Source organism: Hippopotamus amphibius, chromosome 8 (genome assembly GCF_030028045.1).
Source record: "Hippopotamus amphibius kiboko isolate mHipAmp2 chromosome 8, mHipAmp2.hap2, whole genome shotgun sequence".
Lineage (NCBI taxonomy): Eukaryota > Metazoa > Chordata > Mammalia > Artiodactyla > Hippopotamidae > Hippopotamus > Hippopotamus amphibius.
Genome location: NC_080193.1, coordinates 15628487 through 15644489, shown reverse-complemented (window position 1 = coordinate 15644489; position 16003 = coordinate 15628487). Strand labels below are relative to the sequence as shown.

General features: G+C 48.4%; 1 protein-coding gene across 1 annotated transcript in view; it reads left to right on the top strand.

The window, feature by feature from the left end:
- The window catches only part of KSR2 (kinase suppressor of ras 2), a 399544-nt gene that overhangs the window by 370334 nt on the left and 13207 nt on the right, over window positions 1-16003 (top strand). The window lies entirely within an intron of this gene.

Genomic DNA, 16003 nt, shown 5'->3' with positions numbered 1-16003 from the left:
TTTGGAGCATTTTCTGTTTTTAAATGATTGAGAGGTAAGGTCACATCCCTGGGCTGACTTGCTTTCTGTCTTTGGGAAGCAGGAGAAAGCTATTAACAAAAACGTGAAATTGAATCTCACTGAACATAGGTTCCGATTTGCCTCTGCTTCTTTAAAACCACCGTGCTGCCAGTTGCATACAAACGGAGATGTCTGTAGGCCATTTGGAAAAGAACCATGATTCTTCAGCACAGAGGAAAACACAGCTCCCATCCCAGAGACTGGTTTCCCTGGTGATAGTTGCTGTAGAAGTATGGCCCTAGCCAGAGTATCTTATTTTTATTTTACTGTTTTGTCTATTTGCATTTTCTTAGGCCCTGACTCACTTCATCACTGTGTGATTCAATGCTGTTTGGGGCTGGTGGTACTGGTCCTACCTGCTGGGAAACCCCCACATCTTGAGACCTTTCCCTTCTGCCAATTACCTATTACCCAGGTACTATAGTCAGGATAGGATAGGCTTATGCTGCAATGACAAACAACCCTGAGATCTCTTTGGCTTACTCAAGGTTTCTCCTTCACTTGAGTTTGCTATAGTTTGGGCAGTGCTCCAGGGGAGCTGCCTTCCATGCAGTTATTCAGGGACACAGGAAACTCCAGTCCTGTGGCTTTACCCTATCATCACGGGTCCTTCACGATCACCATGGCGCAAAAGAAAAGAGGCTGCAGATTCGTCGATGGGCTTCTCACTACCCCAAGCAGGAAGTGCCAGGGGTCACTTTCCATTGGCCAGAACCAGTCACGTGGTGCTGTACACCCACAGAGAGACTGGGAAGTGTGGTCTCCAGGTGGGGATGGGCAGGAGGTCTGGGAGGGAGCAATAGGAAACAGAATTTGGTGAACACAGGGCGTTGTCTCTTCCATGCAAGAGTTTTCTGATATAATCCCCCCAGACCTGTAAGGTAGATTCTGCCATGTCCACCTGCATTTATCTTCAGCAGCTTGCTCAGAGGCTCATGATGGAAAGTTCCAGGCCCAGATCTGGAGCCCAGTTCTGCCCAACTCCCAATTCTCAGCTCTTAACTGCTGGGCGCTACTGCCTCCCCGGTGAGTTCTCTCCTCTCCATTCTCTTTTTCTGTTTCTACTTCTGTTTCTGATTCCTCCCAGTGCACTCCCCTGTCTCTGGCTTCTTCTCCATTCCTCTTGGGGTAATGAAACAGTAGTTCAAGTTCATTTCCCTCCCAGAGTTCACCCCAGTAATCCTGCCCATCCATCCTGTCTTAACCTCCCATGGTGTTCTAGATTTATCTACAGAACTTCAAGTGCAAAGGACACAGTGTTCCTTGCTGTCATCCTGGCAGAGGCATGGGTTCTAGAAAGTTGGGAAAATTCCTTCCCCGGTGAAATCAGGCTGAGAAATCAGGATTTTTCCCCATTTCCCAGACCAAGGCTCCTCTATAAGTACAATGGGAAGAAGTGAATGGGAATTTTTGTGAACTTCCAGTTTTTTCTTTTTTTTAAATAACTTTATATATAAATCACAAAATTCAGTCATCCATACAGTTCAGTGGTTTTTAGTATATTTACATAATTGTGCAACTATCACCAAATCTAATTTTTTATTGAAGTATAGTTGATTTACAGTATTTTATTAGTTTCAGGTACACAACATAGGGATTCAATATTTTATAGATTATATTCCATTGAAAGGTATTATATGATTTAAGAACATCTTATCACCTCAAAAAGAAACCCTGTACCCGTTAACAGTCACTCCCTACCCCCAGCCCCACCCACCCCAGCCCCACCTAACCCCAGCCCCTAGCAAGCTGAGCCTCCAGTTTTCAGACAAAGAACCAATGTTTCCATTGGAGCATTTCTCAGGCTGGGGGAAATGAAGACACAGAGTGCTTTTTAAGGGGTGAGGGAGGCTGTGTCCAGTTCTGGAGCTGACACAACTGTACTTGCATTACTTCGCAACTCCAGTCACAGAAAACATACCTACAGGTAGACACAGGTGTACCTGTAAATGTAAAGACAACCACACACACACACGGATGCACATACATAAATACACACACTCACTACTACATTCTTGCACACATACACACACGCATTCACTCGTGTATACACATGTTCACGTGCACGTAAACAAGCATACAGGCGAGGCACTTGAACCCATAGAAGCAATGCACACACACATATCAGCGTGCACGGATGTGTCATTTGCTACAGTGATCCTTTGGTGGCAGCAGGTCAGGTAATCTCCCCCTGGTGGCCCTCTCCACGCCAGTGGTCTGCAAGAAGGGCGTTCTAAAGCAATTTGGGATTTACCTCACCCGGGTGAGCATTTGTCCAGCTAATTTCATGCCCAGGGGCTGCCTGGGAAGGCTCTGGTAGGGTGCAGTGTGGAGATTCAGGCAGGGAGTGGCAGAGAGGAAGAGGCAGGAAACTTGTAAATTGTATGACATAAACTTGGCATGTGCTTCCGGGTTGGAGTCACGGCGTGTCGGGCTTGGGCAGGTTCTTGTTGCAGCCTCCTTCCAGGCTGGGGTGGCAGCGGGCGGTGCATCCTGTCTCCACTATTGTGGAACTTAGGCTTGCAGAGAAGTTCCTGGCCTGCATCTGCACCGACCCCAGGTCTCTTGTCTTCTCCCACATCAGCCCTACTGAATCCCCAGCAGAGAGCTGTGCTCCTGCACCTGTGACACTGCCTCACCCACCAGACTCCATGTCCCCACACCTGGCTGGGGTGTTGGCACAGTGCGTGGATGGATGGTTGGATGAATGGTTGAGTGAATAAATGAATGAACGAATAAGGCAGTGAACAAATGGAAAGCCCACTTGACCTTGACCACACTCGCTTATCAGTGCAGAGGAGAATGGTTCAGATTTGTCAGACTCCCAGTTCTAGCAGCCCAGTTTCTGTTGACGCACCCCAGTTTCTAAGAACAAAGGTCAACAAATATTTCCCGTAATGGGCCAGACAGGAAATATTTCCAGTGGTGTCCTACAGTCTCTGTTGCAGCTACTCAACTCTTCTGTTGTGGCACGGAAGCGTCCATGGACAGTATGGAAACAAAGGATGTGGCTGTGTGCCAACAAAACAGTATTTCACAGAGATTTGAATTTCGTATAATTTTCACAGGTCACAAAATATCATTCCTCTTTTGAATTTTTTTTTTTAGCGTTTATTTCAAGGTGTTAAAACTAGCTGCGGGTTTGTCATTTATGGCCTTTATCGTGTTGAGATATGTTCCCTCTGTGCCCACTTTCCAAAGAGTTTTTATCATAAATGGATATTGAATTTTATCAAAAGCTTTTATTGAGATCATCATATGGTTTTATTCTTCAGTTTGTTAATGTGGTGTATCACACTGCTTGATTTGCAGATATTGAAAAATCCTTGCATCTCTGGGATAAATCCCACTTGATGATGGTGTGTGATCCTTTTAATGTATTATTGGATTAGGTTTTCCAGTATTTTGTTGAGAATTTTTCTGCCTGTGTTCATTGGTGATATTGGCCTGTAGTTTTCTTTTTTTATGGTATCTTTGTCTGGTTGTGGTATCAGGGTATTGGTGGCCTCATGTGTTGAGTTCGGAAGTGTTCCTTTCTCTGCAGTTTTTTGGAATAGTTTCGGAAGTATTCTCTAAATGAATTCACCTGTGAGCCATCTGGTCCCGGACTTTTCTTTGTTGGGAGTTTTTAAATCAGAGATTCAATTTCAGTACCTGTAATTGGTCTGCTCATATTTTCTATTTCTTCCTGGTTCAGTTTTGGGAGGTTGTACCTTTCTAAGGATTTTCCCATTTTCTTCTAGGTTGTCCATTTTATTGGCGTATAGTTGCTTGTAGCGGTCTCTTATGATCCTTTGTATTTCTGTGGTGTCCATTGTAATGTCTCATTTTTCATTTCTAATTTTATTGATTTGGGCACCCTTCCTCCTTTTTTTTCCTTGATGAGTCTGGCTTAAGGTTTATCAATTTTGTTTATTTTTTCAAAGAACCAGCTTTTAGTTTCATTGATCTTTTCTATTCTTTTCTTCATCTCTGATTTTTCTGCTCTGATCTTTGATTTCTTTCCTTCTAACTTTCTTATGGGTAAGTGGGCTGGATTTGGCCCTCGGGCCATAGTTTGCAACCCATGTCTTAGGTGTTTGGCTCTAGAAGGCCTGCATTTCTACACTCCTCCAAATTCCGTGCAAACCCCTGACCTAGAGCAGTGTAGACAGTGGGCTAGCTGGGTGTGTGCTGGGGTGGCCCCACGCCAGAGGCCCTCTCAAAAAAGGAAGAGGCAGTGGAAAGGACAGGAGCTTTGGGCAGACTGAACTCAGATCCTGCCTCCACGTCCTGGCAGAGAAGGACTCTGGGCCGGGCATTCATTCCCTCAAGCTTTTGCTTCCTCGTTGGAAAAGTGGGAAGATGAAAAGTCCTGCCCCAGGGACTCTGGTGAGGGCAAGATGAGCTACAGGCATGTCTCAGGAGCTTGAAAACAATGGTTTCCTTGTCCTTCAGCCAATGTTCTTTCCATTTCCCAAAGAGGTCACGTAGCTTAGTGGTTGAGAACAAGATGCAAGTGTCAAATAGCCTGAGGGTAGAATGCCAGTCCTGCTTCATGTATCTTAGCTGCGTGAGCTTAGCGGACGACCTCACCTGCCCAAGTCTCTGTTTTCCCATCTGTGAAATAGGACCAATACCTCCCCAAAGGGGTTGAGGTTAAAAGTACGGCTAAGTAAAATCATTCGTGTAAAATCAAGCCCATGGGAAGGTTCCATGAATGGTCTTTCTTATTCTTAGGAGGCAGCGTGGCCCTGTGGCTGCGAACCCACAGTTTGGTCTCAGGCAGGTCTAGGTTCGAGTCAGGCTGTGCCAGCTAAAGCATGACCTTGGGAATTTCCATCCCTTCTGCATTTTGGTTTTCCCATCTCTTCCATGAAGGAAGTGAACCCAATGACTCTAGAAATTTCTGTACACATTCTTTTACACCATGGCCAAGTAGGTCCTAGTCTCAGGTACATTCCTGGTATCCCCTAGGAAGGTAGACTTCTCCCCTCCCCCTCCTCCCCCTTCCCCTCTTCCCCTCTGCCTCCTCCCATGGGCGGAAAGGACACAGCCATTTTGTGGGGTTACACACACCACTCATCTGTCTGCCCCTTCTCCTTTCCAGCCCCACCGTCACTTTAAAATATCAAATAGTCAAATCCATCTTCCCCGCTAGGGATGCAGTTTTTCAGGGGGAGAGAGTTCCATTGGGACTTTGAGGTAAGGGCCAGTCGCTGGCTGCATGCCCTGAGCAGGCTGGAAACCCTATGCAGAAGACAGAGGAGGAAAACTGCCTCCCGCCCTGAGAGCCTTCCAAGCGAGACTGGACTCCTGGCAGGAGGAATTCGGTTCTGACTCTGCTTTCTCATTTCAGTCTGTTGTCGGTTCAATATTTTCCAGACTGTCTGTAGAATAAACGTGTGTCTAGTTTCATTTCAGTCTGACTCAAAGGTGCTTTTTCCCTTTTTTCCTCATTTTAAAAAAGTAATACGTGTTTATTGGAGAAAAATTAGGAAAGAGAAATAAGCAGGGAGAAAAAAAGTTTTGCAAAGCTTCTAATCCCATGAGCCGGGACAAGCCCTGCTAACACCCTGCAGTCTATCCTCTCTGTGGATTTTTAATGCATATAAATCAGGTGGCATATGTATACATTTTAAAAAGCAGTAATTCAGTTGACTGTTCAGCTTAAAAAAAAAAATGTGATTCTGGTCAGAGGGCAACAGGAACTGATGTGTTTTGATACCCAGCCCCGGAGGGAGGGACCTAGGTGGGTCTGGTCTTTTTGTGCCATGGGGACCCTCATGCAGGGAAGAGGCTGGAAGCGTCCTTACTAGCTGGATGTGCTCTGGCTCATGGTCTGTTTCCTGTGCTGAGCCAGTAGGGAAAGACCCGCCTCAGTCTTCCCAGCTCCTGTGGACAATGAGAAGAAGGCAGGTGGTCGCAGTCACTCATTCCTTTGTTCATCCATTCACCCGTTCTAGAAGCAGTCCCCAAGCACCTCCCCGGGGCCTGGCCCCATGTATACCGCCTGCTGGGCTTGCACAGATGCGTCCAGAAGCTCTCCAGACCCTCTCTGATGGTCTAGCCCTCCGCAGCCTGCCTTGCCTGTCTCCGGGTGGCAGCTGGGAGTTCCCAAACAGAAGCAGCAAAGGGGCGATGAGGCCAAACATGGGCTGGCCCTGAATTGAAAGGGTGGAGGGAGAGGCCTGGAGCTGGGAAGGAAGGGAGGCGTGTGAGCTCAGTGAATAAATGCGGGTTTCCAAGGTCAGGCCCTGGGAGCCGGGTGGCCAGTTCCTGTTTTGCTAAACCGTCCTCTTCCAAGGGATCTCATGAAATCCAGGAAAGATGATTCGAGACCTGGACTCAAGTCCTGACCATGTTGCCTACTGGCTGTGGGGCCCTGGGTAGGTTACTTAACCTTCCTGCACATGAATTTTTTCATTTGTAAGATAAGAGCCTCCCCTCCTGGGAAGGGTGGCGGGACAAGATCTCAGTTCAGCACCTTATGGAGAGAGCGCCATCAACTCCATCAACTCCAGGCAGTGCTGAGTAGCAGGTATGAAACCTGCACATAGAGATCACATGCTACTTGCCCCTGAAACCAACCCCTTTTCCCGAATCACCAACCTCACAGTTCACAAAGCACTATGAGTTCCAGAGATTTCAGGTAACTCACCCAAGACCACACAGCTAGGAAGGGACAGAATTTTATCTCAAGTGATTCTGATTCTGAAACGTATGTGCCTGGCCAGGCTGACTCATTGCCTCGGTTTCCTGATCTGTACAATGGGAATAACCAGACCCGCGGTGGAGCGTGATTAGAAGCATTCAACGTGATGATGCCTGGGAAACTTTTGGCTCTGTCTTGGTCCCCTGGGAGGCCTCTGGGAGATGGTCATCATCCTAAACAAGACAATGCCTGCCCTTCTTGAAGAGATTAGATAAGGGGCATTTGGGTAGATGTTGCCAGAAATCAGTCCAGAGTGTTTGCCCTGAAACAAGAGGATGTGTTGGGAAGGGGGTCCCTGCTGTCCCCTTCTAAGATGCCCACCCTGACTACCTGTTCATGGAGGCACCTACCTCCATCCTCTTCTGGTCTGCCTGACCCCATGTGCATTTCTCCACTGCTCTTATTATAGCCTGCAATTATCCTGTTTGCTTAAAGGCTGTCTCCCTCACAAGAATGTCAGCTCCATCACCAAGGAAATGGCCCTTTTGTCTTGTCACTGTACATACCTGACCTGAAGTCCCTGTTAATATGTAATTGGAGAGAGGAGGGGTTTGCAGGCCTGGAGATTAATGAGTCCAGATTTCCCAGAAGGTGGGACAGGTCCCACCGGCCCCAAATAACATCGAGTCACATAGTGGGGTCATGATTTTCTTCTTCATTTCTCTCTCCAGCCTTCTGGTGACATTAAGGAGAAACTCTTCACTCCGTGCTAGTATTTAACACCTTCCTAACCCTTACTTGCTAAGTTTTTTGTTTTTTTTTTTTAGGAAAGAGGAGGTCTTAAGCTCCAACCATTTGGCAGGCCATGATGCCACGCAAGGATTTAATTTTGTTTTTTTAGTGGGTTTGTTTTCGTTGTATGTATTTTAACATTTATTTGGGGCTAGAAATTCTGGCTTTCCTTCTGGTAATGAGAGAAGGTAATGATAAAAGTTTCTTTCTAAAATAGGTTTGTTTTTCAAAGGCAGTGCAACTAAAGAAAATGCACTGATTAGCAGGTGGTAAATAGTGAGTTGGCGGCTGTGGCAACACTCTTAAGGTGGTTTTGGAATGACTGCAGTATGAGAGATTCTGAGTGAGATGCCCATTCTGGCCCTTAGGAAATGCTAAGATAAGATGCTGTAGAGTTCAGGAGGAACATGTCCTGGGTTGTCTTTGGACAAGGTCAAGAAGAGCGGGTCTTGCACGGTGGCTGGACCACATAATGTGATGAGAGGCAGAGGAAACAGCCAGGCTGCCACTTGCTAGAAGTTCTTCTTGCAGTGAGCTGGAGACCCACACCTCCCCAGCTGGCTGCCTGTGCGCTTGCAACAGTCCCTCCCTCATAAAGCACAGAGCAGGGAGGGCAGGATGTCACAGTCAGGGGCAGGGGAACCCCCTAAAATGGGACGAACTCCCACCTCAGTCCTTGAAGGGCCCGGAGCATTCAACACTTGGCCTCTCTGGATTTCGCAGAATCGGAGAGAAGAATCCAGTGAGGTCGAGACGGTAAGCTTCCTTTTCCCTCCCACTTCTCCAAGCTTTGCAGGGATATCAAAGGCAGTGGGGAGGTGGGGGGCATGTGCGAGAAAAAAAAGAGAAAAAAAGCCCTGCTTCCAAGTGCTGCTCACTCCTGCTTTGCATATTCCGATGCCTGGATGGGCACTGCCATCTTTCTTGCCTGGCTGGGAGCCTTCTCGGCCAGCGCCTTATTTAATGGAACTCTATAACTCTTCATTTCCTGGATGCACGTCCGTCGGGTCAAGCAGGTGGCAAACAGCTGACATTTCTCGCTTTCTGGCATTTCCCATTTTTATAGGAAGCTAACCTGGCATTTTTTTTTTATTATAAAGCCTCAGAGTCCCAAGGTTTAATATCCTCGGTGTTAGATTCGCGAGGGACTGGGAAGTTCGAGGCTGCCTGCAGCTGGAATTTGTTGGAGCAACAACTGGTCATTTGGCATGTGATTTATTTGCTCGAGGGAGAGGGGGGAAGAGCGGAGGGCAGTTAAGTGGGTTTTGAGTTTTGTGAGATCAGGGATGCTTAGGAGTGAGTGAGGAGGAGACGCAGCCGAGGGGTTGTAAATCCCTTCTGACAGAGCCGAGTGTTTTTAAAATAACAGCTGACTTTGAAACCAGCTGCCTTGGGAGCTAAAACCAGGCAGTGCTGAGGACTGTTTCCACCCAGCTGTTTCTCTTATTCGGAGGATCAGCACTTGGGGAGGGCAGGCTCCGGGAGATGCGCTCTAAAGCCCAGCCATATGAAGCATTGGTCCTGCCTCAGGGCCTTTGCACTGGCTGGTGCTTAGCCTGGAACCCTTTTCCCCCAGATTTTCACACAACTGGCTTCTTTCTTCCTTTTCTCTCAGCACAGCCACCTCCCTGGAGCAACTTTTTCTGAACATCCCAGCTAAAGAGGCCCCCAGCCCCACCACACTTTGTCCAGTTCTCTCCATGGCACTGATGCCTCTCTGAACATCTCGGTGATTTTCTTGCTTACTTGTTTACCACCTCCTCTAGCCGTTCAGCTCCAGGTGAAGATGGGCCTGTCTCGAATACAGTATCTCCTACACCTAGAACACTACCAGGCCCAAGTGGCACTCACTAAAGGGATTGTGACTGTGAAGTTAATGATCTCTGGGTCTCAGTCAAATAAGATTGGCTTGAACAGCAGTTCTCAAAGTGGGGTCCCCAGACCACCTGGATTAGCATCACCTGGGAACCTGTTAGAAAGGCATTTTCTCAGGACTCACCTCAGACTCCTAGAATCGGAATCTCTTGGGTAAGAACGGCTGTCTTTGTTTTTAAAAGCCCTTCCAGGGGATTCCGATGCACACTCCAGCTTGCCAGCCACTGCTCCACTGCTTAAACACCAGTGAGGTCCCGGCAGGTGGTGTCAATGCAGGAAGTAGACCAGGTGTGGCAGAGGAGACCCTACATGCCCTGTCTAGGGACATTCAAATGTAAGACCAAGCTTGCCTGAAAGCCCAACACCCCCTCCTTCCCAAATAGGCCGTTTCCCTTAAAATTCCCCCAAAAAACCACACAAGCAAATAAGCCAGGAAAGGTGAAGACACAGGCCCCTGAGAAGTTGTTTTTCTTTGGTTGGATGTGATACACAATGCTCTGGTGGAAATCTCACTCCCTGGAATCCTGGAAGAGGAGGCCTGGCCGTGGGAGGCGGCTGTAACATTGCATCCACTCATTCCTTCGGAAGCTTTTGTGTGTTGGGAGTACAGGGGTGACCAGATAGACTAGACCCTGCCCTCATGGTGTGTACAGTCTGGAGGGAGAGAGAGCCTGTAATCAAAGACTCCAGCTGACACATGTACGATGACGGCCACGACAAAGATGGAGTGCACAGTGCCGCGGGGTCTGACAGGAGAAAGGACCTAGCTGGGGAGGCCTTTGAGGACAGATGGGGAGAGCGTTGCAGGCTGAGGAAATGACCTGAGCAACGGCCCTGAGCTCCGTTGCTGCGGCTGGAGCTCTGAGTGAAGGGGTGGAGCCGTCTGCAGGGGCCAGACTGTGCAGGGCCTTTGGGCCCTGGAGGACTTGGGTCTCTATCCGGAGGGCAGTGGGGAGCCACTGGAGCAGGGGAGTCACCTGGTCAGCTTTGTATTTTGAAGTCACCACTCAGAGTTCCAGATGGAAGGTGAATTGGGGAAGCCAGAGTGGTCGTGAGGGGTGGTGTGGTCATCCAGGCAGGAGAGGGTTATTATTATAAATAATATTAGAATGTTATTAGAAATAATAGTTTTAGAAATAAGAGTATTAGCTATGACATGAGCCATGTTCAGGGAGTACACGTTCTGGCCAGACGCTGGGCCAAGCACCACGCTTCTGTGATCCCACTTCACCCTCATGCCCGGCTCTACAACAGCACTTACTGCCCCTCTGGGTTAGTTTCCGACGGCTGCACTAACAGATTACCACCAACTCAGTGGCTGGGAACAACAAAAATTTATCTTACAGCTCTGGAGATCAGAAGTCCACAATGGATCTCATGGGGTTAAAATCAAGGCCTCGGCAGAGCTACATTCCATGCTGGAGGCCCTAGAGGAGAATCAGCCTCTTGCCTTTTCCAGCTTCTAAAAGGCGGCCCTCATTCCTTGGCTTGAAGCCCCTTCCTCTATCTGCAAAGCCAGCAAAGACCAGTTGAGTCCTTCTCACATCACATCACTCAGCTTCCTCTTCTGTACTCAGATCTCCCTCTCTTTTGCCTCCTGATTCATTTCCTGTGACTCTCTTGCCCCTCTTTTATAAGGATCCTTGTGGTGACATGTTGGGCCCACCCTGGTCATCCAGGGTAATCTCCCCGCAGCCTCAAGAACCTTAATTTAATCACAGCTGCAGAGTCACTTTTGCCATGTAAATATTCACTGTTTCTGAGGATTGGGATGTGGATACCTTTGGGGGACCATTATTGAGTTGACCACACCCACAGTTACAGGTGGGGACACAGATGAGGCACAATGGGTCCCCAAGGCCGGGTGGGCTTGGAGGGGGCAGAGCTGTGCTGGGAGCCTGTCTGTCAGTCTTCAGAGGAGGTTGCCCCCACACCTCACTGTTCACACTGGCCTGGATCCCTGGCCCCAGTGGTGAGGAGTTTGCAGGAGAGAAAGGAAACGGCTGCCGCGGTATCCAGGTTTCTTTCCCAGCCACTGTTTTGGCAGAATGAGCCAGTTTGGACAGAGGCCCTTGGAGAGAAACCCTCTAGATGGTTTTATCTGATTGTTTCTGACAAGCCTCTTCTAGGCCAGTTTACAACAAAAAGTCTTAGACTTGCTGTACCACCTGGGCCAAAGGTTTGCATTGTCACCTGGGATATGGTGTTAAAAACCAGTCCTCAGTGAGCTGCCTGGGCTCAGGGTTGGAAGCGATGGTGACCTGCAGATAAGATGGGAAATTCCCAGTTTTTGCTCCTCTTCTTGGAAAAACATAATCTTTGTTGCAGAGAGAAATACCATGTGTACACCAGTGCTTGGACCTACCACCCTAGAAGCTAGAGAGGTACTAAATGTATCCTTAAGCTACTGAAACACCTTCTCTTGACCTCCAGACTGACTCTGCTGTCGAGGCCAGCGGACCTCATTCATCTTCATTGCTGTTGGTGATGTTAGTAGTGATATTACAGCTCCCATTCACTGAGGGCCTATGATGTGCTGGATGGAGTCTGAGAAAATTGTTAAGAAACAAAAGATGGGGGTTAAGAGCATGAACTCTGGAGCCAGCCTGCCTGGGTTCAGATTGCAGCTCTCCTTAACCTCTCTTAGCCTTACTTCCCTCATCTGTAAAAATGGGGTTGATCCCTACTCAATTAAATCTCAGAGGTTGTCGATTAGATTATGTGCCGTTTCTTTTATGTACCACAAAGAGAGAAAGGCCATGCGCATGAAACCGTGACCTGTCGATGAATGCAAAACACATTCTGATTTCAGAGATGTTAGTTACAATATGAGGAAATGCGCATCTTGGAATCAATGAAATACCACGAGACTGCCCACCTCCTGGGGCTCTTGTGTCTAGGCTGGTGTTGGGCACGTAGAAAGGGCTCAGTCCATGTTAGCTGATATTGTTACTGTTGTGCGCAGTTTACAGATGAGGAAGCTGAGGTTGAAGTCACTTACTGAGGTCACCCAACAAGCAGTCAATGGTGGAGCTGGGATTTGGGTTCCCTCAGCTCTGTGTCTCTTTCATGGCCCCCAAATCACATCCAATAACTGGGCATCCACACTGTGAACTGAGAAGATGAGAGAAAGATCAGGGACAGGCTGGCACCGTGGCTGTGTGTCTGTGAGCAGGTCCTCTACCCCTCTGGGTCTCCACATCCTCACCTGTAAGAGGTGGGTGCTGATGTGGGCCCTGCAGGGATGCCGGAAGGCTGCCTGGGGGTGAGAGAGGTCCCACGTGTACTCAGTAAACCTTCATCCTCTCCTCCCTTCCCTTCCACCAGCCACCCACAAGTGCTTTTAGGGCACCGGCATTAGCCCCCAAAATCCCAAGCTCAGAGCAGCTGCTGTGGATACTGGGACTGACTTGCCTGGACTGTTGGGGCCTTGGACGCCCTGGATACCTGCCTAATGCCTGCTCCTGCTTAGAGTTCAGCCCTCACCCTGCACCTGCGCTTCAGCTCAGCCTCTAATAAACACCTGAGCGGGCACAGCCAGTCCTGGAGCCCCTCATTCCCCTCCAGACACTGCCCCCCTGGACTGTGTGAAGCATTTAGAGATGGACACCTAGGGTGTCAGTATTGGCTTAGATTTTAAATTTCAACACTGTGTATTAATTGTTCATCCTCTCCTCACTGATTTTTTTAAAGTAACATTTTTTGAAAGGATAATGTACCTGCCAAAGTATTCAGATCCTAGGAGCACGGCCTGATGAATTTCCACTAGATGCACCTCCACATAACCAACAGCCAAGTCCAAACATAGAGCATCACCTGCCCCAGCTCCCCTCACGCCCTTCTCAGCCTCCCCAGCCCACAAGGGTCACCACCACACTGACTTCTAGCACAGGGACCAGTTTTCTCTGCTTTTGCACTTTACATAAATGGAGTCATTCAGCGTATGTGTGGCTTCTTCTGCTCAACCTTACGTTTAGAATGTCATGTCTTTTGCAGCCAGTAGTAGTTTGCTTATTAACAGTCTAGTATGAATATATTTTGTTATATGGATATATCATAATTTATCCATTTTTCTATCCGTGAACATTTCAGTAGGTTCAAGTTTGGGGCTATTATGAATGGGCTACTATTAACATTCTAGAATAGTCTAGTACTTTCTGGTACGTGACTATAGGTGAACGTGAGTATGCATGCCCGCCGGGTACATACTTACGGGAGGAATTGCCGGTTGTGACTTATTTGTATATTCCACTTTAGTGGATGTGCCAAGTTGTGGTCGTACCAATTGATATCCTACCAGCCAGTGTGTGTGTGTGTGTGTGTGTGTGTGTGTGTGTGTGTGTGTCCAGGGGCTCCAGACGCCATAAGGTAGTGAGAGAAGCAAAGACTGTAGCAGCTGCTGCTGGAAAGGAGGATGCAAGTGGAGGAAAGGAGAGGAGACAGGGATGGACATTTGGAGCTTGCTACTTCTATGCAGTTGCCCTGAGGGTCTGGGAGGCTTGGAGCCCGTTGCAATTGTTTGCTCGGCCATCTGCAGTGGGGACGTATATTTCTCCTGGGCTCTGACCTGTAATGAGTGTAGGTGGCTGTTCAAGAGCGGCGCCTCTGGAGGAGGGCATCCACCCACGGTCTCCGCCATCCCAAATATTTAAGTGTCCCCGTGGTCTGATTGGCTGCGCAGCCCCTCCCCCACCTCAGCACCAGCAGCCCCAGCACAGGCACTGCCTGAGACGACGGGGTGGGGTGGGGGGGGGTCCTGGGTCACCGTGGCTCCCCCTCACCCCCGCCGGTCACTTACTGGGCCACCTCGGACAGGTGAATCAGACTCCCTGCGCGTCAGCTGCCCTGGAAATCTCACCTTAAGCAGGTGAAGAAACGAATCTTTGTCAAGGATCGTCAGTCAGGGGGTGATTATAGGTAGCATGGTGGGTAAGTGGATAGACGGATAGATGATAGGTGGACAGACAGATGTGATGTGTGTATAAGTACGTAATATATATATTTGCACACAATTATGTGTGTGTAGGTTCACCATTTTGTTGATCATTTGTCACCTCTCATAATAGCCAGCATTCTCTGTGTCAAGCATGGAGAGTTGCCTATACCTTTACACACCTGCGTTCATGTGATTCTCCTAAGCAACCCTTGTAAAGCAAAAACTATTGGCCCCACTTTACAGATAATGAAACTGAGTCTCAGAGAGGTTAACTAACTCTCCTGCCCAGGGTCACACAGCCACTGACTGACAAACTACGGTTCTAACCCAGTCTGACTCTGGGGCCCTGCTCTAACCACTGTGCTCCACTCCCCACCAGCTCCTTCTCTCATTCAGTCCTCATATTGTGTGGGTGGGTATCATTAGTTCCCTTTGGTAGATGAGGAATCTGAGGCCCAGAGAGGTTAAGTAACCCACCCAAAGACACAAAGACACACGGTAAGTAAAGAGCAGAACTGGGATTCAAACAGATCCCTCTGATACCCGAGTTCTGGCTATAACTGTATGATCTCAGCTAATTCTAGATCTCAGCTAATTCTAGCCCACAACAGGGCTCAGTAACTACTAAAGGAATGACTACAATGCCAAGAGTATTTTAGCAAGCAAGTCACAGATTAAAAGAAAAATTCATGGCATCATTTTGACATAGGTGCAAAATTAACTTTCCCCGCGTCGTTCTTTCTTCTTTCAGTGCTGAGCCAGGTGTGATGCTAGGGGCTGGGGATGCTGTGGTGAATCTAGAACTCATCCATTCACTCGTTCATTCATTCACTCGTTCATTTGGTGACTGTTTATCGAGTTCCTGGTCTGCGTGCATCAGGATTCGGGCTCATTGCAGAGGAAAAGGATGGATAAACATGCCGGCAATTAAATGAGGTGTTACTGTCACAGTATAATGTCCTTTTTTCATCTTGTCACTCATCTGGAACCACTGGTCCTCGAAATGAACTCAATGAGGCTGAAAATAGTTTGAAAACCCGCTGTCCAGACAGGCATCTGTTTTGGGGGAGTGTTACTGGTGTTTACACAGCCCTGTCTAAAGACTTGAATACATCATTTGCTGATGGTACTTAGTCCACATCAGTGACTGCTTCGCTGGTCTTTCATCACTGTCCTCACACACCAGTGGCTCCCGGCAAGTGGGAGCAGCTGGGACGAGGGGCCAGCAGAGTGCCGTCTGAGTGCTGTCCACGGACCCCAGAAGTTATCGGTTTATGAGCAAATTTCTACCTGTGAGCCCTGGGTTAGACAGTACATGGCAAACCTGCTTCTGGGCTAGGCTAGACTCTGTAGGTGTCCTTGGATGCCAGGCAGGTTGGGGGAGCTGGTAAAGATCTTGAAGAACCCCAAAGACCTTGCTCCCAGACCCGCATCCCAGTACCAGAAGTGAGGTCCAGGACCAGGCTGATTATCTCACAGGCATAATAGTGGCGTGTCCACACATGCCCACTCTCTATGTGTCACTTTTTTTTTTTGTGCTGTGTAGCTTACAGGATCTTAAGTCCCCAACCAGGGATCGAACCCGGGCCCCTGGCAGTAAAAGCACTGAGTCCTAACCATTGGACCACCAGGGAAGTCCCTCTGTGTGTCACTTTCAATAACTGTTATGGGCGGCCCTTACCTTAACAACTGCCAGCAATTAATTT